Source organism: Mytilus californianus, unplaced genomic scaffold (assembly GCF_021869535.1).
Source record: "Mytilus californianus isolate M0D057914Y unplaced genomic scaffold, xbMytCali1.0.p SCAF_13, whole genome shotgun sequence".
In the NCBI taxonomy this organism is placed as follows: Eukaryota; Metazoa; Mollusca; class Bivalvia; order Mytilida; family Mytilidae; genus Mytilus; species Mytilus californianus.
This window is the reverse complement of record NW_026262615.1, coordinates 17,357,438-17,385,039: the sequence shown is the minus strand read 5'-3', so window position 1 is coordinate 17,385,039 and position 27,602 is coordinate 17,357,438. Positions and strand designations below refer to the sequence as shown.

Genomic DNA, 27,602 nt, shown 5'->3' with positions numbered 1-27,602 from the left:
AAGTGCAAACCCATATTATATACTAGAATATGTACATATGTACATGATATTAATCAAAGATAATGTTATATATATTTGTTCCGGTATTCAATGGACAAATAAAGGAAACTTTCTTAGCAGAAAGCTCACCATCCGCTCGTACAAATTTACAATAAATTCTTGAAACGGGTATAAATGCTGATGGCCCAAAAATGTCAAACATATCTTGGCTCCACACTTCTACTGGTCTCCCACAGTGATATCAATATCTTGCTGGCAGAGAATGTAATCACTTAACCTTTGCAAATAAGTGAATGTTGTTGTCACCTCTAACCAAAAGATTATGCAAGTAGTAAGTCTGGATAATTCCGGGTGTAAGATCCCCAGTGCCGGTCTTTGTAATTATTTCCCCGTCTTTAGTATGCCAATATGCCATTATAAATGAGGAACGCTTGTGTCGGGAGTCCCATGATCCAATATTTCATTGCCTAATCTAACAGCTGTGCATTTTCTACAAGATTCGGGAATAACATCATCCGACATATCTGGCTACATGACTCTGTAGGTACGAGACATAATACGGTGTTCGTCATGCGTAAGACAGTGTCGTGATTCTTTTGAGTATTGATATCACCAATGCGGGACCAGTCCTGGTTACAAATAGGGACACTTCGCCTTGCTAAATAAAGAAGATGTCTGACCTCTTCATCAGCTATGGCTGCTACTGCTCTAAGAGTATCCATCTGTTGAAAGTGAAAGTGCTTAAATAAAGTACTTTCGAATTTTTCTGGTAGTTGTACAGATAAAAATGAATCCCGATTCAACCGTCGCATCATCTGCAATTCAACCAATCGATTGTTTTTCGGCAGTGAACCAAGGTGACCATTATATCTTTCGAAGCTACATTGTAAAGAGCCAAAAGGAATACACGGGACCATAATCTCTAATGCAATCGCTCAAATGATAGTGCAAATGAATGTTTGGTGTAACTCTTTCCTGGCCATACTCAGCTTCAACTATAGGATGCTATCCTCATATTGCCTTATATCAGCTTCCGTAACAAACTTAGAAGCGATTGTATGACTTGCAAGTACAAATTTTGCCAAATATTCAAATCTTTATTAGGTAAGACATCTTTTAATGAAAATATGGAAAAAATATTTGTCCAGTTGTTCCATTGCTCTGCAGTAAATCCCCCGAAAGAGGACGATATTTTTTCGTGGTATGGCACCGATGTTGCTGGCAGCGTTCACAGAATCGACCCTTTCTTGGACCGTTTTCAAGTCTTCTGATAGCAAAATTTTCAATTTCAACCAAATTTTAATCAATTTCTTTGCTGTTCCCTGGTAAAGATTATGCATCGGATCTATAAAAGACATCATAATTGGATCAAAATAATCCAAAATTCCAAAGGGGAGAATATCTGAGACCGTATTTGCTTTCTAGTCTGTCCTTTTCTGTTTGGGTGTTTGCACATCGTATGACATGAACAAACTGTCGCTGTCGAAATCATTTCCAGGGTATCCAATTTTCAACGTCGAAACCACCATAATTATATTTTCTTACCGATATCGCCAGGAAACGTTTTCATGCATTTAGAGCATCCTAAAGTAGCGCCATGGCCTAAAAATCCACAGAGTTTCCTTGTAGCAGGAATATTGCAGCCGACACACATCAATGCTAACTTGAAAGTGTGTTTGTCCTTTTCACTTTGAAAGGAATTCGAAGAAAAACCATGTGTTCATACACTTTTCAGTTTATCTATAAGTGGCCCAAGGAATGTATGTAGACTTCTATAGTCGGGTTGTTGTCTCTTTGACACATTCCCCATTTCCATTCTCAATTTTATTGGTTATTTTGCTATGTCCGGTATATTGCTAATGAGGAAGACATTTTTCAATTTAAAACGTTCGTTTCTATGTAAATTCAAAATTACAGAATAGATCACACCAACGGAATATTCGACATGCTCATAAGGCTGGAACCAATCCAAGTTCATCATAAATCGATAATGTCTCTCGCTACACAAACAGTGGTTTTTCTCGGTACCTTGAAACTCTTTCCAAATTCTTCCATCGTAAACATCTGCCAACAAACCATCTTCTTGTCGTCTTGATCTCCATTTTTCACAGTTCTTTTTCAAATTCTGGAAGATGAACAAGACTTGATACTGAAGATTCCAAAGACTTATAACAAAATGTTTTATAAGGATACAGCTTTCTATTCCTTTGCAGTTGAACAACTTTCAAAAGTAGTTCTCCACATACTTTTCTACTTCCTATCTGTGGATGATTTGGAAAGCGAATATTCTGACAGGTTTTAGACACCTGTTGACCCTCAATAATTTGAATACAGTCTTCGTAATCATATAATTTGTAACACTTCTTGCAGATGACATACTTTGTGAAATTATCTTTCTTGAAACCGATATCTCTATATAACTTGTATACAGAGGCAGGAAATACAGTTGATATAGTTGCAATTGCAACATTTTCTGCAGACAAAGCATTGAAAAAATCGTATTAGAAAGAGAGCAACCGCTGAATTGCTTCATCTAGAATAATGTGACAGGCCTGCCATGAACAAAAAAAACCCATAAAGACATTACAATAGATGGAATAATTGAGCAGCTACTGTCATGTATAGTCTGATCTTGGCGTGCCTCGTTTCTAGTACTGAAATCATAATCAATATCTGCTATCGTTATATTGTCCCAAAGTTCCTCTTCTTTGCTGTCGGATTCCTCTGAGCCAGGGTGAAGCGCCTGCAAGTTGCATTTTATTTTTGTCTTTATAATGGAAATTAACGGTCGGTCATTTTCATCCGCTGATGATGACAAATCGTGGCTTGTTGGTTCTAGAGTGTCGTCGTTGGAATTTTTTTGAAGTGTTGATATTTTACTACTGCAATGCCATATATTGTTAGTATAATATTTTAGCCGGTGATTTTCGAAGTGGCGCTTCCCAAATATTTCATTACAACCAGGTCATTCCTTCTTTCCTCGTTTCCTCTGAAATTCAAAATGAGCCGTTGAAACAGGCTGATCATGGTATCTTTTTGACATTCTCACTGAAAAATAAAGACAAATTTATTCACTATCTTCTATACATTGTACATTTGATAAAAACTTTGGCGTAATTTCAAAAGTACATTGTTCATTAAAGGGATAATAAAATTCCTCATCAGTAGTGAAATATACATGTATGTTCTCAGCAAATGATTGGTCAATATTTGATTATGACGTTATATTTTCTTGATTTCTTCTGAACTTCCTATTGTGATGTCCTTAAAACAATTCTACCATACTTGATGACGTCACCTATAAAGAACAAAACTTTCTGCAAATCTTTGAAAAGGAAGGATAACAATCATTAGAGAAACAGATTCCACCACTATAACTCGTGTATTACGATATTTCTCATCTCTACAGTTAAATTTTAATTATCTAAAAATTTCGAGTGAAGAAATATCGTAGTACACTTGTTGCAGTGATGGAATCTATACTAAAAAATGTATTACTTCTACATGTACCGATTTTGAGGTTTTCTGTTTATCGTAAATGTAAAATATCAGTTCGAGTAGAAAAATGAAGCTTTTTGACGAGTGGGAGCATATTTCATATTATGTCCAGAAACTGTTTTTGTCACAATATCATATATCGTAAATATATGATAGAGATATAAAGAGTTATGTAGGAGTTGAATTTACGGACACGAAGAGTAACACATGGAGTTCAAATATATACATAGTTACCTCTATTTTTATCAAAAATTGACATATAACACCATAAGACTCACACGACGTCTTTTAAATGTGCACTCGCAGCAGGAGCTACATGTATGTCCTATGACCATAATATCCCAGATGACTAATAAGAAAATGACCAGCTATGTTTTGTGGATTATTGTAATACATGAATATTTCAATACAGAAAAAATGGATTGGCAAGAAACAGTGGCCAACTGTCTTCTGACTTTTGAATATACAAGGTTTTTCAAGTTTAATAGGTTTAATGCTACAATTCATAAATACAAAAAGAGTATTTTATTTGAGTATCTTATTTTTATTTTAAGAATATTACAAAAACTATATATCCTATAACGAGTTTTAAAAAATTTACAAGAATTAATTTCAGTAAGGTCTTTCACAAAAAAAAAATAAGAAAAAAATTACATTTTACATTTTTCATAAATGCTATTTAGAAAATATGTTTTGTCTCGCCTGCAACATAACTCATGCAGGTGAGAATTTTCGGCATGATCAAGAAATAGAACCTCGAGAAAAAAGTTTTTCTTTGAATTTTTTAGTCTTTTACTGATAAATATATTATTTTTGAGTTAACATTTAGATACAGCCTCTGCTATAATTTATGATAGAAAAGTCTTCAAAGCGTTAGTAATTTTTCTTAAACCTTCATGGAATTTTAGAAAACTTTTACATATATGCTTCTTCATAATCATGAGATACATGTACCTTGTGAAGTATGTGAATTTTTATCCATCATTCTTCCGTAATTTTACCACTAAGTTGACATAGTTTATTTTGAAGTTAACATTTACGTATAGTCTGTGGTTTTTAGATTTAAAAACTATAAATTTGTCAACCTTCATGCATTATTTAAAACATTGACAAGAGCTTCTTTGATGAAAAGAGATTACCCCCGAGAAAAAAAATTTAAATATTTTTTTTAAAGTTTTTTTGGCAGTCGGCATTGCAATTCCATAATGACAACAGCATTCGCGGGCAAAAACATGGGGCCGTGTCATCGAAAGTGTCTTAGGACTAAGATATGTCCTAAGATCATCTTAGGAGAATTTTTTGCTCTTAGCCGTGTTATCGAAAAGATCTTATCTTAGGATATGTTTTATTTTTATCCCAGCTTTAGGACTAATAATAAGCTGTCTTAGAATGGTCTTAAGACCATTCTAACTTTTAGGATATCTTAATGATGTCTTAACTTATAACCATTATAGATTTTTGTATATTCTTGTTAAAATAAAATTACAATAAAACAAAATAATGCATTTTGTAGAATTTGAACTTCTATGTGACTGTCTTTAACATTCGGATTTTTCTCCTTACTCATTGTGTAGAGTTACGGTAAAGCAATACAAAATAAATAATTTATGTCCTGGGACCAGTTTCACGAAGCTGTCTTAGGACTAAGACATGTCCTAGGATAGTCTTACGACATATTTTAGTCATAAGTGGGTTTCACAAAGTGGTCCAAACTTAGGACATCTCTTAAAGTTTGTCATAAAGTTAGGACTACACGAGATGTGTCTTATGATGGTCTTAGGAAAGTCATAAGTTTATTTATATAAATTACTGTTATTTTCTATATTAATTTAGCAAATTGTATAATTGTTTAATTATCTAATCCCCATTCCTGTTCCTAACTAAATCTTCATAGGTTGACGGATTACAAACATTTATTTATCAATAAAAAAAAACTTTCGATGTATTTGTAGCAAGAATGCACGATTTTATCCTTAAACCTTAAGACTACGATATGACATCTTTGTTAAGATTATCTTAGGATACCTTCGATGTACAGTCTGAGATATATTATAAGACAGTCCTAAGACTGTCCTATAATTTGTCCTAAGATATACTTTAAGAAAAATCTTAGGACAATTTAGATGACACGGCCCATGGTTTCCGGCCGAACCATTCATGGTTCTTTAACAAATCAAGTTATAGTTGATTAGTTGGTAGTTCAGGGGCCTGGGGCCGGTAACAAGAAGCCCTCTTAGCACACAAGATTATCTTAAGACTGTCCTAGTGACTAAGAGTGTAACAAGAAGCAATCTTATATCGATCTTAGAATGATTGACAGCCCTTAAGACATTTTAATTTCTTACGGATTTAAGGGAATTCTTTGCATCCCCTTATCACTAACTTATCAATTTGGGTAACTTGAAAACATCTTAATGTTTTTGTCCTTTAGTAAGAAATCCTTGCATCAACTTAAGCATTTACGAGAGAAACACGATTCTTATTTAACACGTATTAATGTAAGTGCTGTTCTTCCCACCCTTAACTACTCTTTGAATGAAAATGGCACTTGTTTTACATATAATTTATAATATATTCACAGGCGAAGAAATCAAGATAACTTTATAAGTCATTTATTCCATGACGCTGAAATCCTCATGATTTTGTGACGGATTGACAAATTATCAAGAACTGTCGTTTAGACATAGCTTGCATATATCATTTATGGCTAATCTTCTAACTTCCCGTATTAATACCTAGCCCAGTTTATTCTTGAAACTCATCAAAAGAGACCTTTTTAGACACTTAAATATTAAATAAATAAATTATTGTTCTAATGCATGTTTATAACAACTGTCTACTGAACCACACATTTTTTCTTAAAAGTATGGAATATAAAAAAATATATAAAGAAAAATATCTTCCAATATTTAAAGTTTGATAGTTTCACAGGATCATATTATGGTGTCACGTTCAGTTACAAATGTATTAATTTCTGTAACCAATTATGAGTTCTCCTTAAAATCATATAATTTTGTCTGAATCCTTATTGTATTCCAAAAACACATGTCGGTTATTCTGGAACAAATTTCATTCTATACCGACCTCCAAAAGAGAGTTCTTATACAAATTCGAACAATACATGTGTTTGCTTTAGTTTATTTTCATCTGTGGTCAATGATCCGATTACCATGGTTACAGATAAAAATTTCATTACCAGTCTTCAGACTGTTTTTCCCTCTAACAGCAGGGATGTTAACAAGCGGTTGTGATATACTGATTGGATTAATTAACATGATCAAATTGATTCCTTTAAAAAAAAGAAATGCAATCGTGAACCTAAATGCCTCTTTGGCATGCACGATCAGATAATTTATACACAAAGCAGCATGATTTTACCTCATTTTTCAAAAATATTAAATGTAGACAAACTGACATCGATTCTTAATGAAGCTGCTGTTTTATGTGGGGTATAATTTTCTTGTCAAAGAAATAATTTCTTTCTCATCCGATAGATAATATTACAACATGTAATCTGATGAAAATTCAGATCTATCTTAACTCGCATGCATGTACATATAAGCATATGAGGATAACGAAACCATACCTCTATGTTTAAATTATATTGTACAACATGCTTAATAGGTAACCGCTGCTTGTTCCATTATGAGGTGCTATGTTGGAAATTAGAGGTGGCTTCCTGGTAAAGTCGAAATGTACATGTAAAATTAATCTTTGATTTGAAGAAGTTTATGAGATGAATCATGATTATTTGTTTGTTACCTGTTTAAAAATAGTTCAAAAACTTAAGCTTATAAAAAAAGAAGATGTGGTATGATGAGACAACTCTCCACAAGAGACCAAATGACACAGAAATCAACAACTATAGATCACCGTACGGCCTTCAACAATGAGCAAAGCCCATACCGCATAGTCAGCCACAAAAGGCCCCGAAATGACAAATGTAAAACAGTTCAAACGAGAAAACTAACGGCCCAACTTATGTACAAAAAATGTAACACATCAACAAACGACAACCACCGAATTACAGGCTCCTGATTATTCTTAATTTGTTTTTGATAATTCCGAACTAATACCGTTTTGGAAAATCAATTACACCTAAAATTGAGAATTGAAGTGGGGAATATGTCAAAGAGACACAACCCGACCAAAGAGCAGACAACAGCCGAAGGCCACCAATGTGTCTTCAATGTCTATATTGTTTGATCATTGGCTATCATATTCGAAATATGCTTCATCTCAATTTATTTATACCCTAGGCAACAGACTAAAAGAACCCGGACTTTTAGAGTAAAACAATTTTAAACCTCAACTTTTTACTTAAATCAGTTTGCTCAAACAGTTTTCACTTTTTTATTTCATAAATTTCCTTTTGTAAATTAGCCAAAATATTATGAAGTTGTTGATTTCTTGTTTTATACGATTGTGTGACAGATAGAGGGAAGCAGGAATAAGAGTGCCAATTCATTATAGCTCATGTCCAGTACGCGGTATGAAAATCTTGTTTTTGCAATCGTATGTTTGTTTTATACGGATATTAATTTTAAGAAAAATATTGTTTTAGTAAGTGGTAGTCAAAAATGCTCTAGACCTCTGTCAACTAGACTCACTAAATTCGCTTATGACTACCTCGACTCCTTGAAAACAAATTGACGGAATTCCCAGAAACTTGAACTGATTCCTCTTTCGGTGGGACATGAAATTGTTCACCAGCTACTTCAACTTTTAATCTGGGTTCACGCAATAAATTGTGTAATCTAATATCTCCTAAAGTTTAGAATGAAATCTGAGGTTTGTCCTAGACTATATTAAACTGGTCCGCTATTCCATCTAAATCTCCGCACCGAAGGTTAGTGTAGCAATAAGTGAACAAAAAGGGGTCCAGTTTAAGACCATTAATGAAGTTAGAATGTCTCATTCACCTTTAAGTTTGCTTTACTCAACTTTTGGTCCTTATCAAACTGCGAATTTTAATTAGCTGATACTGTGGTAGTGTGTAGCCAAATAGTTGATATGCCTCACGGTTATTTATAATACGATATTTAACTGTGACTCGACATCTTTTCTTGATATTTATTTTGTACCTAAAATAATAGATGTGAAGAACAATCAATAAGATAGCAATCAAACGACAAAAATAAAAACAAAAAACAGAAGACACCCATAGTTCAACGAGCGCATTGCATTTGTGCCACAAGGTTATATTTCAGTTGCGCCTTAACATTACTACGCCATTTTTCGGGTCACATAAATAACATTGAAGTACAAACCATCGTTGCTAACCAAATTATATATACAGTCTTAGTTTATAGAAAAAAAACTGTCCCCAATTCTTGCGTATATAAGAATCTTTATAAAGATAATACATAATTAAACATTTTTTTAATTTGCGCTGAGCATTCTATACGGCACCACATTCATATATTCCATTATCATCTCGCTTTCGTACAAAATAGCTTATAGGGGGGTAAATGAATATTTCAACAATGTATATTTTCAAATTTTAACTGTATTGATTATTCATCTTGCTCTAAATTTGAATAAATTACATAAATTTGAAAACGTTATCGTAATTTGTTAATAGATAAGGGGTAATGTGTTAAAATACCAAATGTAGATGTGTATTATTCATCGACTCGATATATAATAAAGACTAGAGGCTTTTGAAATAGTATTTAATTTAACTGGTAAACTGCTATATTGGTATCTTAATTTTGTTTTTGTTTTCTCACATACAATATATATTTTGTGTAATGATATCAAAGTTTTGAATATGTTAACTGTTTACTTTCTTCTGGAAATTAGTTGCACAATGTTAGTTTTGAACGTTCCTTTCTAAACCATTATCACAATTGTTGCAAATCATTATTTTCTCCATCTTATTCACTATCTATTGTATAACTGACTACAAAGGGAACGTGCTTTTGTTTATCTGTCAAACACAATATCTATGATCCCTTATAAATATAGAGTTAAAATTCTTTGATGCCATCGAAGTTCACTGTTAATTGCAAATCTTTGTATGGTCATGTGGCATGTACAAGTTGGCTATAAAGAGTCGAAAAGTATACACATGTATACATCTTTCAAAATTTCCTCGCTAGCAGAGCTTACTTTACTACGTTTTTACCTACCCCAAAATGTCGACTTTCAACTCTTTGATGTCTTTCGATGATGAGATCGAGAACAGCTTGCATTTGTACCTGGAATCATCACAGTCTTCAGAGTTCCCACAGCAAGGAAGAAGCCCAAGCAGTCAAGGGTTCGATAAATTTGCATCTCAAAAGCAAATAAAGGTGAACAGCCGCTGGTTTAAGATTTACTAGGAAGTTTTCGTTTCATTTCCCTACATTGGATGTAAATCCCCAATGATGCATGTTCTGTAGGTATGTACAGCTTTAAGCAAATGTAAAAAACACTAGTATGGCCCAATTTCGTGCAAAAAAGCTCGATGTACTTGTGGAATACACATAATCATCTTCTAGAATGGGTGCAATGTCGTTTCCTCAAGATGATATGTCGTCCCTACAAGATATTATGTCGTTCCCTAACTATCTTGTTGGAACGACATAATATCTTGAGGGAACGACATAATATCTTGTGGGAACGACATAGTATCTTGAGGGAACGACATTGCACCCACTCTAGAAGATGATTATGTGTACTACATCTCCAAGAACAGTTTGTAAAACAAAATGCCCTTATTACAGAATGCCTATCAATGTTGAAAAGTTTGGATAGGAAAGCAGAACACGAGAAGACTAAAAGAAAACATGAGATTCACGTGCCTGCTCATATCAAGGTATTTTATTTCATACAGTTTTATTATCCCCTGTCCAATGTATTAGCGAAGGGAATATAGAGACTGTCCTTTTCGTCCGCTGGACTGATATACATCAAACCGCTTAAGTTAAAATTACGATATCCAATGTAGTGACTTTCGTTATAATTTATTTTCAGAATGCTCTAAATATATTGATCACTTTAACATTCTCAATATGGACGCTAAATGTATACAAATCATGAACTGTTCAAATATCCAACACTATTTGTATAAAGTATTATATAAGTTTTTTTATCAAAGAAAGTTATTTTCATAGTATATATTTTAATCAGACTTTATAACTTTTTAACGCAAATATTTTTATCAGTAGAATTTTAATTACAGGCAATAATTTTTAAGCTTGTTATACGTCATTTTAGCCATAGTCAAGAAATATTTTATATATTCAGATGTTTAAATATCTTTTGTATAACTTTGATATAAGAAATTTTTACAAGTATAACACATTTTTTTAATGAGTAATGTTTAGTTGTTTTACTTTGATCATTATTAGGTCTTTCCACTTTTCTGTCGCTTAGATATTTCTCATTTTGTATCGTATAGTTTTTAAATTTCACCCTGCTAAGCCGAACCATTATCTCCCTATTCACTGTTTATCATCTGTGTGCATCTCCTTCGTAACAAAAAAAGATATCGACAAAATCTTTTTCTAAATTGTTTGTTACATCCTCAGGAATTTTTGCCTAATTTGGATCGAAGCGATCCAGTGAGATCTTAAAGGAGTTTTCTGCCTTTACCAAATTAATTCGTCGTTATGTTTTTGTAACACGTAAACCGTAAGCCGTATAAAAAAAATTGACCAAAATGTTAGTCACGACATGATATAACTGGAAAGTTTTTGTCAAAATGGTACGCGTCATTGTTTTAGGGGTTCCATGCCACTGAAATAGTAAAATGAACCAAATGAACTAATTATAGCCTCAAACTTTGCAGCTATCATGATGTATACATGCATCTTATCTTAATTTATCAACCAAGGTCCACCATCCTCCAACTTCCCCCCCCCCCTTTTTTTTTTTTTTTTTTCTTCTACTTTGAGGAATCCCCTTTCGCCTTGAAGTTCAGACCTGTACATTTTACTGTAAAAATGCAATCCTTCTGATGGACAAAATTCTTAAATAGAAATTCATTCCTGCAAAAATCGGCTCCAATTCATGTTCCCGTTAGACGCGGTCCGCTTGATTGAGAAATAAAATTCAATGACGTAGAAATATAGTAAATATTGCTGAAATCCTACAATCAAATTTTTTAATCATGCATTAAAATACAAATCTGTGCCCTCGTAAACATGTGTACGTAAGATGCATGCATGATCCGTCATCAATGACCTGTAAATAATAAAACCAATAGTGATCATGTTTGTCCGATCAGTACACATGTGCTCTGTTCAACGGTCTCCCCTGAAAAGAAACTCCAGACATATATATTCGAGGGTCACGTGACTTCACAACACCATCTCGCGCGCGGACCTAAATTTAGAATAAAACATTCCATATCCAAATAACGAAAATAAAACTTCCAAGATAAAATTTACTCCGTTTTTCTACAAATACAATCAAAATGCATACACAACAAATAGATGACAAATGGAAGTCCTAGGTAACATAGAAACTAGAGAAAATTTATAAATGAATGATGCTAGGATCAATTTTTATGAGGACATGTCAGGCGTCCGTTTGACTGTGCGGGATGAATAAGTACGCAGTCACGTTCGGTCAGAATATAGGCGTTATTTAAGTTAGCTGCGTCGCACAGAGAAAGTGCAATCAATCAATCAATCAATCAATCAATCAATCAATCAATCAATCAATCAATCAATCAATCGACCAACCAACCAACCAACCAACCAAAAAACCAATTAATCATGTTTCGGAGGGGAAAGACCGTTTAACAATTGTTTTCAAAACAATTGATTTATATTTATATAAAGTTTTGTACTGTTAGTGTCTCATAAGTCAGTATTTATGGCTGGATATTGATTGTTTTATGTGTAATAAAATTGAGAATAGAAATGGGGAATGTGTCAAAGAGACAACAACCCGACCATAGAACAGACAACAGCAGTAAGTATTATAAATGTTGTATATGTTTTATGGCAATCAATATGTGACACTTTAATAAATAAATTTATTATTATTATAATCCAATCGAAGTATTGATTTGTTGTAGAACATGTAGAAAAATCCGTTCATTCGGAACAAATCTTAACTAAGGTAGCTTTATGCATACCGGCCTTGGTCTGTATGTCCGGGTTTCACTCCGTTAATGAAGAGAGAATACATCCAGGGGGAGCTGGAATATAAAATTTTTAATGTAAACAGGAACAAAACGATATAAACATTAGACATTTGACATGAGACATTATTATATTTTTACCAATCATTAGCCCTTGTCAGACAAAATACATAAAACTTGCGAGTATATAAACCACATAAAGTCGCTCGAGGTAGAGACGATGTTCTGTGAGAAATATGATGTTCATAGGAGAATCCGATGTTTTGTTCAATTCCATTTGGGATGGACTACACAAACAAATATTTACAATGATTTGTATCTATATTTACACATACATTTTCTGTACTTGTTTTTCCTTATTAAAACACATTACTCAAAATTCAATATACAGTTTTTCTTTTTACATTTTACAGCAATCTATATGTGACGGTTTCAGACACAACAAATCAAATAATGAGTTAAAGTGGACCACAAAAACTGCAGCCGGGACAATTCTGAAGTAAGTATTATTTTAGATTAACAATTGAAAACCCGATTCGCGATGTTATTTTTTAAAACCATACAACGACCATTTGATCGAACATGTGATGTTCACTTATCAATAGCATTTATAGAAATATGCTATATATGATCAATACTGCAGATATATAACATGTATAGATAGGCCTTTCTTGCTTCAATAATAGAAGATATTGTTATTCAACAGTGCAGTTAAATTGTTGAAATATGAATATCGTAGTCGATGATATTGGTACCGATTAATGTGGTTCGCGGGTCTTTATCTATTTCTTCCAACGCAGTACCTAGCACCAACACAATAAGAAAAGAAAAATATTTAGCAGTGGTCTTACCAAGACATATTAGGCTATTATTAATGGTTGTCCGCCCCTGTTTATATATATGTATATATGTATTACTGAAAAATTATTACACCAGGGTTTTCGATATCATAAACTAGTCAAAACATTTACTAAATTTTATCATCGGTATAAGGACATCATTCGTAAATATAGCTCAACATGTAGACTTCTTATACGTTCAGGTATTTCACATCCAATTTTTTATGGAAATATTCTTTATAAAGCACAAAAATGTCAGTATTCACCTCTGAAGCTAACAAAACCTTTAAATAGACTTATAAAGAAGGGATATAGTTACGATACTGTTGTCAGGTCATTAAAGATTGCATATTTTGGCGTTAATATTGATTCACTTATAGGGTCTTTGCATCGGCACTAAACATATTTATTTATAAACCAGTTGTTCGCATGACACGGGTTATGTTCTTCTCATATATGTTATGATGGTATGATACTAAACCCCTAACGGGAAGGATTGTGCCTGATATTCATATGATGAAGACATAATCTTTCAATCAGTTAAATTGAAGTCTGGAGCTGGCATGTCAGTTAACTGCTAGTAGTCTGTTGTTATTTATGTATTATTGTCATTTTGTTTATTTTCTTTGGTTACATCTTCTGACATCAGACTCGGACTTCTCTTGAACTGAATTTTAATGTGCGTATTGTTATGCGTTTACTTTTCTACATTGGCTAGAGGTATAGGGGGAGGGTTGAGATCTCATAAACATGTTGAACCCCGCCGCATTTTTTGCGCCTGTCCCAAGTCAGGAGCCTCTAGCCTTTGTTAGTCTTGTACTATTTTTAATTTTAGTTTCTTGTGTACAATTTGGAGTTTAGTATGGCGTTTATTATCACTGAACTAGTATATATATTTGTTTAGAGGCCAGCTGAAGGACGCCTCCGGGTGCGGGAATTTCTCGCTGCATTGAAGACCTGTTGGTGACCTACTGCTGTTGTCTGTTCTATGGTCGGGTTGTTGTCTTTTTGACACATTCCCCATTTCCATTCTCAATTTTACAATCCATTAATGAAATTTTAATTGAAGACAACAAGTATTTGTTTCTTTCTGTTACAAGTATGTTAAAATAAGTAATAACAAAGCTAGTAATTTAGGTTCTTGAATTGGGAGATTAAAGATATGCATATTTTGATATTCGTAGATTCAATTCTGAAGAGAATAAAGAAATATCGGGGGCGGTTCTGACACATGTGAGAGGCCAGTACCCAACTGTTGAAGAGGGTGTGATCAGGAGTAAGTACATTTATAATCAGGATTAAAATGGAATTCTTTATATAAAACGTCGTTAGAGGAAAGACGTTACTAATTCAATACGTTTTATTACTTGTATTGTTCTCTTAAACTTATGTTTTAAAATGAATTTGGAATTACATATTTTTTTAAATCTTATACCCACCCCTCTCCACATTGCGGGATGCTTGAATAAGAAAAAGTCTTAAGTGCAAAATCAATGCTCTTCTTTCCACACGGGAATTATGTGGAAATACTAAAACAGGTACGACAGAACAATATGAGAAACAAGCTAGATATACCCCCTTTTATTAAATTGCAAGCAAGAATTATTATTTAACTATTCCAAACTATCAGTCCAAAGGTATTCTTCAAGGATCTCTAGTTCTTCATCGTTCATTTAATATCTACATAACCAAAATATGTTCTAAAATTTTGATATTTAAACCTAGGTGCAGCGTAGGAACCTTTTGGTTAAAATATGTACTAATTTTTGGTATGGTAAATTGTTATTTTGTTTTGATCCGATACGTTCACACATTTACCCGGCACGGTAATCGAATGTTAAGGGTTCCTATATATTTACGTTAGGCTTTGACAGGGAGTACAATATTTGCAGTTTGATTACGTTTTTTTTGGATTGAATAATATTTTACATAGTTATTTTCTGTTCTGCAGGTGGAGTTGAGACGCATTTCAATTCTGTTAAACAGAAGGAAATTATGGAATCTACAGGGGAAAAGGAAGACCACAACAGAAACATTGTTCTCTATGGCAGAAAACACAGGGTATGAACTAAGGTCGAATTTACACTTGAGAAATTTTCATCCATCCTAAATAATTTACAGAGGTTATCAATTTTTTATCCATCCCAATTCATTTTTCATCGATTATAATACTTTTATCCATCTAAATTATTGTGCATACTAGGTAATAGCTTATATTTACATTTATTTTATAAGACAGGAATTTCAATAAAGATTGATTTAAAACTCACCATTGTTTATATAACATTTAGGAGGTGTGGAATAAGGAGACGTGATATGATTGCTAATGAGACAACTATCCACCAGAGCTCAAATGAAGTGAATATTAGAAATTCTAGGCGTTGATTTTAAAGACTAAATTATTATAGATGAATGATAGTTTATGTTACCGCCAATATAGTATGGTTTGCACTTGCCATGATATTTTTTGTTAAAAAAAGTCCTTTTTTTTTAAATATTGCTGTTTAGTAAAACAACTGTCAACGGTACCATAATTAAATCAGAGACATATATATATGTCTCTAATTAAATTTATTATTATATAATTATTTCGATTTCAATTTCGGTTTTGATAGTAATGCAAGGGGAACAATCCAATGAATACATCATGCGCATTATAAACTCTTGTATTAGTTAAATTTTTATTAAACCTTCCTATCGAATTCAACATATAAGGTACATGTACATTGTTATTGTTTTTTTTAGAAACTTATCAACAGAAGAAAAACCCTGAAAGAAAAAAAGATTGACCCAAAAGAGGAGGAACGGATTATGAAGGCGTTACTGATAGAGAATACGTCGTCAGAAGATTCCGATTCGGAGGATGACTCAACTTTTGTAACACGTCCTCTGTCGTGGGTATCCTCAGAATTTAGGCAGCTCATTCAAAGATTAGACAGAAAGTATGACCGAATGCTTAATGCTCAGGGGAAGCGGTTGAAATCAAAGAGGACAATCGGAGAGCCATCAATCAGACCGTGCCCAAAAAAGCCGAAGGGATCGAAATGGATGTTTGCTTAAGGGCATACGATACAGTTTTGAACCAACGGTGATTTTTTTCGACAATTTGCACACAAAATAGTTATGTTTACCCATTCAATTAAACATGTAACTGTATCGTATGCTCTTAAGTTAATATCAAATTTCGGCAATCAATTGTAACGGAAATCGGTCATAGTTCATTTATTTTGATGTGAAATACCAGTTGTCTTTTCCTAGTTATTGTGCTTCTATATGTATATAAGTTTCTCCATAGTTGGAGCACCATCTGTTACTTAAAACACCCCTAAAGTTGGTATAGTCTTCATTTTCACCCCTTTAAGTAAAATGGACTGATCCAGATGGTAGTATATAAACCAGCACAAGACAGAGAAACTCTTTCAGTTTTATGTGGACCGTTGAATTGATAACATCAGGGATTATTTTCCAACTGGTAAGTAGAGTGAATTAAGTGATTCCAAAGGATATATATGAATAGTGTTCGGATTTATATGTGGATATTGCAATAGTGATTGTGATATAAAGTGAAACTTATATAATAAGTTATTTGTATACTTGCTGGTGTTGCAAGTTGTACTATGTGGAAGTGTGTATACCTCATAGATTTGTATTAGTGAGAATACAAGGTGTATACTTGCTGGTGTTTTAATATTGTGGAAGTGTATTAGTGAAAGTGCACTGTGTTAAACCTTACCAGTTTGGATAATATTCATTGTGTGGGAACTCAAAGGAATAGTTAGTGCGTGAGTTCAGCTGTGTTTATATATATATTCCTTGTGCATTGAAGGATTTGTGCATGTGTAATTGTGTCATTGTGTTAAAAGTTGGTTAGTTGCAGACTAACAAGGTGATACTACATATGGGTGGACGTTGTAAATAGAAGTTATATATATTTTTGTTTTTGTGTTCATATGTTTTGTGTGATACTTACCTGATGCATGTTGCATAGTAATCTGTTGGTGACATTGTGTAATAAAGGGCCTGTTGCATGTTGCATAGTGATCTGTTAGTGACATTGTGAATAAATCGGTCTTATACATGTTGCATAGTGATTGCATAGTGACATTGTGTATATATATTAAGTTATGAAACATTGTGTTTATGCATTGTGAATGAGGTACTTCACCTTGCATTTTGATTTATGTACATTTTGCTGTGTATATATTTTGCGTTGTGAATCCATTTTAGGATGTGTTGATTGTTTTGAATAGGACAACTGGTTGTGGTGAAAAATTGAGTTGAACACTTGAAATCCTGATTTATTCAGATACGGATCCATTGATCGCCCGTTACACGTTACAAATTTGGTGGCAGCGGTGGAATTTCATGTGTTTATGTCGTTACTGTAAATTCATGTATGATTATACCAGTTGAAATATTCAATGTTTTAAGTTTTTGTCTTAGTTGTCATAGATGATTTCTTTTTAAGTAAGAAGGAACATTTAGTCAGTTGATATTGAAATGGCAGAAAATCTGTTTGATTCGGATATTGCAGTTTTAACAAGTGAAATTGAAAAATTGGAATACAGCTTAAGACACAGTTTTATACCTTCAGCCTCTAATTCTTTCCAAAATGAAAATTATTCAGGAATTACAGATGGTGTTGAACTAATTAGAGATACTGTAGTGTTTGGAAGAAAGTAGTCATGAGCCTGAAAAGAGGAAGCGTTTTGGAGGAAAGGATCACTGTGAAGAGTAGATGATTTGATGTATCATATGTGTATATAGACAGTTTTGTAGTGTATATAGTGTACATAGAGTTTAAAGTGTGTATGTATGAGTCCTTCGGATTGGGACGTTAAATCCGAGGCCCCATGTACAGGAACATGTCACGCCCTGTGCATGTAAAAGACCCCTCCTGCAGATTTCGTTAAGAGTAGGCTCCTTGGGCCGCTGCAGAGGCAAAATTTGTTAGGGACCCTTTAAATTTGATCTTTGGCAGTGACGCTCAAAATTACAGTCGTTTATAGGAAAGAGGTTAATGTTAGAAACAGGGATATTTTGAAGTAGGAAGTTTTAAAAAGTTTTATTCGGACAAAATTAAAAATCCTGTGAATAGTGTTTGTGCATAAGAAGAAAGTTCAATATGTTTGATATGGCTGACTGGAATTTGGACATATAGGTAGACTTTGTATCTACGGGTTGTGCCTTGTGATGTCATCAGTTTAGACCTGATGAACAAAAGGGTAGCCTGACATTATTGTCGGATGTAATGGTGCCTGACGTTGTGGTCAGAAGATATATATATAGTTGAAGATATATATGGTCAGAATCTAACCAAAGTTGTTTGGTATTGTGAAGTGGCAAAGCGGGAAAAGGCTTTGTCTTGATGTATATATGTCCAATGGAAATAGTGCCTGCACTATGGTAGCGTTTGGGTATGAAAAATGACCACTTTGATAGATGATTTCTCAGCATGTCAGATGTATTCAAGGAGTTATGCGGGACGCATGATTTTTGAGGCGTGGGTAGTGTAACGGAAATCGGTCATAGTTCATTTATTTTGATGTGAAATACCAGTTGTCTTTTCCTAGTTATTGTGCTTCTATATGTATATAAGTTTCTCCATAGTTGGAGCACCATCTGTTACTTAAAACACCCCTAAAGTTGGTATAGTCTTCATTTTCACCCCTTTAAGTATCATGTACTGATCCAGATGGTAGTATATAAACCAGCCCAAGACAGAAAAACTCTGTCAGTTTTATGTGGACCGTTGAAGTGATAACATCAGGGATTATTTTCCAACTGGTAAGTAGAGTGAATTAAGTGATTCCAAAGGATATATATGAATAGTGTTCGGATTTATATGTGGATAATGCAATAGTGATTGTGATATAAAGTGAAACTTATATAATAAGTTATTTGTATACTTGCTGGTGTTGCAAGTTGTACTATGTGGAAGTGTGTATACCTCATAGATTTGTATTAGTGCGATTACAAGGTGTATACTTGCTGGTGTTGTAATAATGTGGAAGTGTATTAGTGAAAGTGCACTGTGTTAAACCTTACCAGTTTGGATAATAATCATTGTGTGGGAACTAAAAGGAATAGTTAGTGCGTGAGTTCAGCTGTGTTTATATATATATTCCTTGTGCATTGAAGGATTTGTGCATGTGTAACTGTGTCATTGTGTTATTGTGGTTAGTTGCAGACTAACAAGTGATACTACATATGGGTGGACGTTGTAAATAGAAGTTCTATATATGTTTGTTTTTGTGTTCATATGTTTTGTGTGATACTTACCTGATGCATGTTGCATAGTAATCTGTTGGTGACATTGTGTAATAAAGGGCCTGTTGCATGTTGCATAGTGATCTGTTAGTGACATTGTGAATAAATCGGTCTTATACATGTTGCATAGTGATTGCATATATATTAAGTTATGAAACATTGTGTTTATGCATTGTGAATGAGGTACTTCACCTTGCATTTTGATTTATGTACATTTTGCTGTGTATATATTTTGCGTTGTGAATCCATTTAAGGATGTGTTGATTGTTTTGAATAGGACAACTGGTTGTGGTGAAAAATTGAGTTGAATACTTGAAATCCTGATTTATTCAGATACAGATCCATTGATCGCCCGTTACACGTTACACAATCATTTCAGATAAACGTCTGTACAACTTTATAGTCATGTTTTAACTTTTAACAAAGACTTAGTTTCATTTGCCATTTTCTTAATTGAAAGTTTGAATCCATTTTTACCAGAAACAAGTAAAGAAGCACGCGATCATTCTTTTTTAGGGGACGACCAATTGATACTCTGAGAAGGAATAGATGGTAGGATTTGTTTTGCGGGTGGGTTGATCTTTCGTTTTCATCTGTTAACGCTGTTTCGCTGCACGGATATTTAATATCACCTTCTGTTGCAGAATATTTATTTTCATTCAGTCTTGTGCAAAATTATTCATCATCAGCTCTTGCAAGACCAGAACATTCACCATCCTCACAACATCAAACGGTCGTCCCATTATTTTGTGTATAATATATATATATATATTCTACCACTGCATCGAATGTGATACCATTATTATCCACTCGAGACAGTTAAATTTTCAAATTATAAAGCAAGGCTGGCCGAGCGTTTTAAATATTTAAAATTTAACTGTCGATAGTGGATAAATATCGTATTACACGAGATTTGGTGGTGGAATCTGTTTCTCTAATGATTTTCTAACAATATGCAGGCAAAGTTATTCCTTCTTTTCGAATGATCTGCAAAAAGATGTGTTCTTTCTATGTGACGTCATCAGACATGGTCGCCTTTTTTCATGCCGTCACAATAGGAAATTCAGAGGAAAGCAAGAAAATTCGATATCATAATCGGATTTTAACCAATGATGAACTGAGATCAAACGAACCACACGTTGATTAATTTTTTTTTATACAATGGGTGCAGAAAGGAATAAATTGACGAAGAATTAGAGAAATATATATATACAAGTTTTAATTGAAAACAACGTTCAAACCTATGATTGCGTTGGATAAAAACTGCAATTTTTATACGTGTGAATGCAAAACAAATTTCTTGTATATATAACTCGTCTAAACATCAGCCCAACAATGTTAAATCTGTAAATTTGCTTCCGAGGGATTCGAACTCAGGCTACTGAGAAATCGTGACACCAAATCGCCTGCACTGTATCCGACGCTCTAGACCACACGACCACCTAGGCTTCACAATAATAAAGCTTTCGGTGGCCGGGTGTTACCTTTCCTCGTCAGTTTTTAATCTAGCGTCGTAATACAGTACATGATATATAAGGCATGAAGATGGAATTGTTACAGATCAGCTGAAATATCTATTGTAAAGGATCCTACAAATTAATGCAAGATACAGTCACAGAAATAATTATATTTATAAGTACGTCTGAACCAGTGACAACTCTACAACAGATTTATCCATCGTATCACCAGCAGATGGTGATACATGGCTGTGTACATTCTGTATATACAACTCGTCTAAACATCAGCCCAACAATGTTAGATCTGTAAATTAGCTTCCGCAATTTTTTTGTTCTTCCCTTGCTGGGATATAATTGATTTTAAACATGATTTGATATATATGTGCGATGTTTTATGATTTGTAATATGTTTTGTCATATTATTTGTTGTGTCCTAGTATTTGTTTTGTTATCAAGATCATTGCACCCGACTTAATTTGATTATATTTGTGGTTACATAAATAGCATATAAATGTAAATCTTGGATGGTCCTATTTGAATCAAACTACGAACTTCAAGGAGATTTTCCCAGACTTTTTTCATTTTACCGACTTTTGACGCAGGAGTTTAAATTTTTTTGACAGGCAACCTTCTTTTTGGTAGGACATCCTGGTACACGTTAAGTATGAGCAACCTTGAGAAATAAAATCAACCTAATATTCTGTATAATTTAGGGGATAATTTCTGTTTAATGTTTTCTATACACGACAAAATAATCGGAAAACAGTGAAATTGCACCGATTATAGGTTTGATTTTACTTCTGTTGGTTGCTCGTACCAGGCCGAGTACCAGGATTTCCTGCCACAGAGTCGAAAAATTATATAATCCGGAGTCAAAAGTCTAATTTGTTTGTCGTTCAAATCGGAGAGTAGTTTTATATTTAAATCCAAAAATTAATATAAGGAGAACCAGTTTATTTTTCAATGAAGTTTGAGTTTACTAGTATATGTTATTATCGAAATAGCACAACCTTTTTACTGATCTGTTCTTTTCGGATGCCAATCGAACTTTACTACACTACTCAATTTTGTGAATATTTTGAAAACATATTGGTCCGTGTATTTTCTGTATGTATGTGCCTGTCCCAAGTCAGGAGCCTGTAATTCAGTGGTTGTCGTTAATTAAAGTGTTACATATTTGTTTTTCTTTCATTTTGTGTACATAAATAAGGCCGTTAGTTTTCTCGTTTGAATTGTTTTACATTGTCATTTCGGGGCCTTTTATAGCTGACTGTGCGGTTTGGGCTCTGCTCATTGTTGAAGGCCGTACGGTGACCTATACTAGTAGTTGTTAATTTCTGTGTCATTTGGTCTCTTGTGGAGAGTTGTCTCATTCTTTTTTTATATATATTCTGTTTTATTGAAGTGAGAAAGTGAACACAAATATGTAACACTACTTACATATAGCTAATATAAATGTGATTGAATAAAGTAAAACCGCATAAAATATTATATTGACGTTATTTATTCTTCATGTATAAAGGTCTACGGAATTTCTAGTTCCTTTCCCATGTTAATAAAAAAAAAGTTTTAGATTGCAAAATATATTTGTGGAGTACCGGAACTATGGTGCAGTTGTGCATCTTGTTGGCGATTATCGTTGTAATTTAGTAATCTTGTTTGCTTATTCTGGTTCGTTTGACAATGTTGTAGTCGGATCTTGGCAGACTTATTTTAGGTTCATAATCATTAGTCTTCTGGTTACTAAGAAGTAATTAAATTGCTTTGCAGTGGCCTATGTGTCGGTATCTTTTTAAATTAATATAGAATTTGTTTAACAAAATGCAGCTTTTATTTGACCTGTAAGTGGAGGAAAGCAATATCGAATAATGACATAAAGGCATGTGAGCTGGCAAGATCAACATGATACCAGTGTAGATTTAAAGGCTTGGAACTTTATAAGCTGAGGTTACAGCGACCTTGATGATGAGACCATGACCAGATTGTCGCTTTTGCAGCTGTATCAACAACACAAATAATCTCGTCTTCATAGATCTGTACATCATCATACCATTAATATATTTTATATATGAAAAAGAAGGTGTGGTAAGATTGCCAATGAGACAACTATATTAGAATTTAACAGCTATAGGTCACCGTACGGCCTTCAACATCCTTTTCCCTCCCCTCTTACACGGATAGCAATGAAAGATAACAAAAAATAACAACACACGAACGAACGAAAACCAAAGAAAAACAATAACGAAGAATGGATATATCAAATGTAAATTAATTGCAACGATTTAAATCGGAACAATATAACAATTTATTGTGGCTTACAAATCAGTATAAATGTGAAATTTTTTTAGAAATTACCAATGTTTAAATTTTAAAATTTACCAAAAATTTACAAACTTAATTTAGTAAATCAGAAATTTATATAGATCATTATATTTGTAAACGTGAAATTTTATATATAGTGAAATGTTTAAATCAGAAAATTAAAGAAATTATATTATGCATTAAATTTCTAATTTAACTACATTTTTTGGTCATTTAAATTTTAAATTTTAGACATTTCCTCCAATTTCAAAAATAAATAAATTTGAGATTTAAACAAATTTAAAGTCTTCTTTAAATTGGTTTTAAATTCAGGAATTTATTGGTTAAATTAAATCTAAAGTAAATGTAGTGTAAAATTATATATTACAAATTGTTTAAACTAATACAAAATTTTGAAATTTGAAAATTATATTAGCTTTAATACGGATTTAATATCCAATTAAATGCACCATTTCATGCAGTGAAAGATTTCAGCAGGGAAACGTTTTAGCGAAAAAAGCTGAGGTTTTCGCACCAAGGTGTAATCCATTTGAACGCCAGATTATTCAACCATTTTCGTAAAAATGAAATTATCGATGTCCACAGTAAGTTATTCATAATGGAATAACAAATGTTCGTATTATCAAAACAGCACAATATAAAAAGTATCATGTCCATTAACATAAGTATAGAAAAACGTTTCAAATCCCTTCTAGCCTGGACATATATTAAAAATAGTAACTGGGAACTTGATATGTACCCCCGTTGTTTCCCTGGTATAAAACTTTTTAAAACATTACGATAGAAACTGTTAGCACAAGATTCATTGATATTTCTTATATGAATATTTATTGTTGTTTGTAAGTTTATTATTATATATAAAAAAAAAACGTATATATGTTGGTGACACCTATAAAATTGCCCATTTTAATTATATGGAACCGCTAATATCCATTAATTATTCGTTTTGAATTACAAGGAACATCTGCCAAAAGCTTTGAAGAAAACATAGGCTTTTATAAAATAGTATTCGGTCATGTAATCTGCGAAGAACAATCCCTGCAGGCACACTTTGTTGAATCAACGTTGAATCTTTGTTGATTTTAGGTTATACATTGATCAACAAATATTCAACATTGATTCAACGTTGACAATTCAACGTTGAAATTAGAACATTGTTTCAACGTTGAATTAACATTGTGTTGAAACACCAACATTGAATCAACGTTGGCTAAACAATATATAAAACCCAGTAGTTGTGGATACCAGAATTGTCCAAAAAGAAGTATTGGGCACATCACAATTCTTTTTTAATTGACAACGATATTCACATAAAACAGGAAATTCAGTAGATTTATCACTAATTGTTGTGGTGATAATAGCAGTATATATAAAACAATCGCAGTGTATATCAGCATAAATTAATCATGAACTTTGCATCCCAAATAATAGAAATTCCTAAATTTCACTCCACCCCAAAACATGATAAATTAATAGAACCAGCTTTTATACAGAATCATACTGTAAATACAAATATTTGTGAATAACCCCTTCCCCCAAAAATATGCCCCCCTTTTTCCGTTGCTGCTGATGTCAAAAATCTTGTTTTCATTCCTTTTTTTTCTTTTCTATTCTTTTTAACAATCTATAGAGAAAGACGTATACATCAGTACATAAACAATGGTTGATAACTTGTAATATAAACAACCGATAGATCTATTGGAATAGTGATATAAATTTTCGCGGCATTTTTAACATTTCTATTTTAAGACAAATTCAGATTATGCGCATGCGCAGTTGTTCTTTTGTTGCCAAAGTTTGAATATCCACTTCCGAGACCACAAGGTGATTCTACAGAGTTTTTATCAATATCTTTCCTGTATACAGCTTTTATATTTTTATCGTAAGTATATATTAATTGTTGTGATTACAATAGATACAGTATCGTATTTTAGAAATGTGAGCATATCATGTTGTTATGAAAACTGATACTGAAAAGTTAAAATTTTACACGAGGCAAAGGGGGATGTTAAGCATGTTACCATTCCCGATTTACCTTGCAACGTCTCATAAATTTTTATCGTTGATTATTTGAATTCATCATATGATTGAATCAAAAGTAAAAAGAAATTTTATCTTTATTTACCTGTTCAATTCAGTTACACGAAATCTCATAAAAAGGGGGGCTTGAGTTGTTTACAAAATTTGGATGGAAAGATCAGAAGCTATATGGCTCACCAAGTTGGACCTTTAATATTTTACTGTCAAAATTAAAGTAGTGTTTTGACAAGGTAATCAATGATGAAGGGTATATCGTAAATGAGGGTGGTAAAGAGTTATTTACGTGCAACGTTTTTGGCCTTTTTATTTCTCGTTTTCTTGTCTTTGGTTCGACATGTGTTATTTGTGTTTCCCGTTATTTATTTTCCATGTTTTGAGTTGGTACTCTTAATTTCTCGTGCTTGTCCAACATTTGATAAAAAAAGTAAACAGGGACTAAATTCCAAGTCAGTCTGGATTTTTAAATTATGTGTTCCCAGGATATTAATTGCTATCAAGTTATGATTCTTTTTTTCAAATCGGATGCAACTATCGGACGGAAAAGGTGGCCGTAGGGTCTTCGTGTCCATTATCATGACTTTGTGATCTCCAAGAACGACTGCGTAATAACTTCTAATACTTTTTCCTTAATATTTACGATTTTATTCCTCGTGCTTCGTTTATCCCAATTTTTTTTTCCGTGCAGCGTTTTTTGGGATTTTTATTTCACGTGTTTTCGTGTTAAGAACCCTCCTTTACAACCCTCGTATATGTCAATCAGACAGATATCCATGCAGCAGCACAAGTAATACAGAAAAAGATATAAGTGGACAAACCTTCAATTTGTTCAAGTTAAAATGTAGTATTTAGGATTTCTTGCAGATTATACCTTCTGGTCTATGTAAAAGGAAATGTAGTTTAGATTTTGATGGAAGTTTAACTTTCATTTAGTTCTTATGCTTTTGATTTATACTTTAAATATCGTCATTATGAAGTTATTAATAGTTAAATGTGTTGAACAGTATTAAACTTGACAATGTTATAACTTTTGATTTTGTAGATGTCATCATGAAGACCTATGGAATCACGGAACAAGTGTCTGACCAAACAACAACCTTTCTAAAATGGCCTCCAAAAAGACAGGGTGGGTGAAGAAAGAAGTTGAAGTTTTCACTATTAATAAATAAATTTATTTTAATTTCATCGTATTGAATGTTTCTCTATAATCAGTGGTTGGACATTAAACTACATGGAGTAGGAACAGCAAACTTTGTTTTATATTGTGATCACTCAGATATTTAGAATAGACATTGGGCAAAAAATATGTGTATTAAGGGTTGTGTGATTTCCAAAATTAGGATAGTTCAATATTGGAAATATTTTTTTATTTTTTTTTTTTGCTGATTTTTTCAATATTTCTCTGGGATGATAATTTGTGTTTTTATATGCATATCGTTAAATGTTAAACAAATCTTGGGGGTTAAATTATGGTTCGTAGGAAAGCCCTAAACACAAATATTTGTTATTCAGTTGATTGGTTGTTGACATCATCATGGTCAAGCCATGCTCTTATCACAAGAATGTGGTCTCAGTTTTATTGTTGAAAATTTTTCTATGAGTAATTGACAGTCAATGGCATATATTCAAAGTTTTTATTGTTACCTATTGTTAACATGACAATCATCAACCAAACCGATAGGCATGCTAGGCCGCCAATTCCAGTTTATAACAGACTTTGTGTGTTTTGTACGAACAATTGTGTTGAATCTGAAAAACACTTTCTTTTTAATTGCACTCTTTATGATGATTTGTGATGGTTTTATTTATAGAATGTTCAAATTATATTGAAAAATTTATTCATTTAAAAAATTAGTTGAAATTATGAATTGTCATGAAATTCAACCTATTTAAAGCAAAAGTGTCTTTAATTTTTTTTGTATGAGACGAAGGTTAATTTTTATAGATTTTAGTAACCTTTAAACTTTACTTTTTTAAAGTCATGTTATATTTAAATGACATAGATATTAATAACAATACTAATATTTTTATCTACATAATTCATTATTTTAATTTCTTCATTGAATTTGTATTTCTGCAACTGTTCCCACTCATCTTATA

The 27,602-nt window shown here is 32.8% G+C and overlaps 1 long non-coding RNA gene across 1 annotated transcript; it reads left to right on the top strand.

Annotated features, from left to right (window-relative positions):
* The first annotated feature begins 25,276 nt into the window (after positions 1-25,276).
* On the top strand, positions 25,277-26,685 carry LOC127723298 (uncharacterized). Its single transcript, XR_007991990.1, has 2 exons — positions 25,277-25,347; positions 26,545-26,685. It is a non-coding gene; the product is annotated as an uncharacterized LOC127723298 (long non-coding RNA).
* The last annotated feature ends 917 nt before the right edge of the window (positions 26,686-27,602 follow it).